This window comes from Mirounga angustirostris, unplaced genomic scaffold (genome assembly GCF_029215605.1).
Source record: "Mirounga angustirostris isolate CCGP_5_RB_7025 unplaced genomic scaffold, mMirAng1.0.hap1 SCAF_8, whole genome shotgun sequence".
Taxonomy (NCBI): Eukaryota; Metazoa; Chordata; class Mammalia; order Carnivora; family Phocidae; genus Mirounga; species Mirounga angustirostris.
Genome location: NW_026991716.1, coordinates 1,948,760 through 1,950,713, shown reverse-complemented (window position 1 = coordinate 1,950,713; position 1,954 = coordinate 1,948,760). Strand labels below are relative to the sequence as shown.

The window sequence follows — 1,954 nt, the reverse complement described above, 5'->3', positions numbered from 1 at the left end:
AGTTGAGGGACAGAAACCCTCCAAACTGTGGAGGTCATCAAAGACAAGGAAAGTCTGAGAAACTCACAACCAGGAAAAGTCTAAGGCAATACGACGACTAGATATAAACCTAACACTAAATAGTGTGGTGTGCTGGATAGGATCATGCAGCAGAAAAAGGACATTAGATAGGTCAGTTTAGTGGCGGGAAAATCGAGTCCTGAGGCTGCATCTTTCTGTCCCAGGCAATTCCTCTTCACGCCAGTCAGAATGGAGAAGCAACCCCAAGAGCAAGCGGCCACCAAACCGTGGACTCCAGAGTGGGAGGCGGGGAAGGCGAGCCACCATAGGTCGCTGGCGCCCAAAGGGCGCGTCCCGAGGACCACTTGACCCTGCTGCTCAGGCTGAGAGCGCAGACAAAACAACAGCTCTTGGAATATAAATCAGTGGTTGATGCAAATAAAGAAAAAACTCCAGAACAAATTATGCAAGATAAGCAAATTGAAGCTAAAATTGAAGACCTGGAAAATGAAATGGAAGATGTGAAAATTGCTTTTGAAATAAAAATGCTTGCATTAGACAGTATGCAACTTTCAACTGCACTTAAAAAAAACCTGGAGAAAATTAACCCAAGACCAATGTGCTCATGGATAACATGAAACACGTATTAAAGCTAAACAAATTAATAATGAAATCACACCAGGAATCTTGGGATTTGGAGGAAAAACTAATTGATGCTAGAAAGAAGAGATTACAATTAAAACAAGCTTCAGAAAGTAAACTTTTAGAAATACAGACTGAAAAGAACAAACAGAAAGATGATTTGGCCCATAGGGAAAATTCAGACAAGATAAACACCATACAACAAAACCTGCAGATACAAATTACGACAGTTATTCAACATGTTTCAGAACCTCCTTTTAGGAAGTAAAGCCAACTGGGCAGAGGATTCTGCCTTTAAGGAGACTGTTCTACAGCTTGAGAAGAATCTCACCATGATCTAATAAGAATTCTGTTTTGTTATTTTTTGTTTCAGTCTTTAATATGTCATTTAAATAGCAAATTTAAAGTAAGATTTTTAGGGGTGCCTGGGTGGCTCAGTCGGTTAAGCAACTGCCTTCGGCTCAGGTCATGATCCCGGAGTCCTGGGATCAAGCCCCGCATCGGGCTCCCTGCTCAGCGGGGAGTCTGCTTCTCCCTCTGACCCTCCTCCCTCTCATGTACTCTCATTCTTGCTCTCTCAAATAAATCTTTAAAAAAAAGTAAAATTTTTATTTAGTATTTTCGGAACTAATATTGCAAAGTTTTTGTAGCTTAACACTATAACATGGAATTTGTTCTTTCAACTATGTTAATTAAAGTGACTGGCATTCTCTAAAAGAATCTGAAAGTCTTAGCCTTTCAAGGGCCCCAAAAGACATCTAATCTAGCTTTCCACTGAACGTGGACATTTTTTCTACAACATTTCTGGCAGTCCCAACTCTCATTTGGAATACTTTTTTTCTTTTTCTTTTCTTTTCTTATTTCTCTTTCTTCCTTTTTCTCTCTTTCTTTCTTTTTTTTTTTTAAGATTTTATTTATTCATTTGACAGAGGGAGACGGAACACAAGCAGGGGGAGTGGGAGAGGGAGAAGCAGGCTCCCCGCCCAGCAGGGAGCCCAATGCAGGACTCGATCCCAGGACCCTGGGACTATGACCTGAGCCAAAGGCAGATGCTTAACGACTGAGCCACCCAGGTGCCCCTCTTTCTTTCCTTTTCTTTCTTTCTTCTTTCTTTCTTTCTTCTTTCTTTCTTTCCTTTCTTTCGTTTCAAGTTTTTATTTATTTATTTATTTTTAAAGATTTATTTATTTATTTGAGAGAGCGAGAATGAGAGAGAGAGAGAGAGCACATGAGAGGGGGGAGGGTCAGAGGGAGAAGCAGACCCCCCGCCCAGCAGGGAGCCCAATGCAGGACTCGATCCAGGGACTCCAGG

General features: G+C 41.5%; 1 pseudogene; it reads left to right on the top strand.

The window, feature by feature from the left end:
• The first annotated feature begins 249 nt into the window (after positions 1–249).
• On the top strand, positions 250–983 carry LOC123837368 (centromere protein H-like; annotated as a pseudogene).
• The last annotated feature ends 971 nt before the right edge of the window (positions 984–1,954 follow it).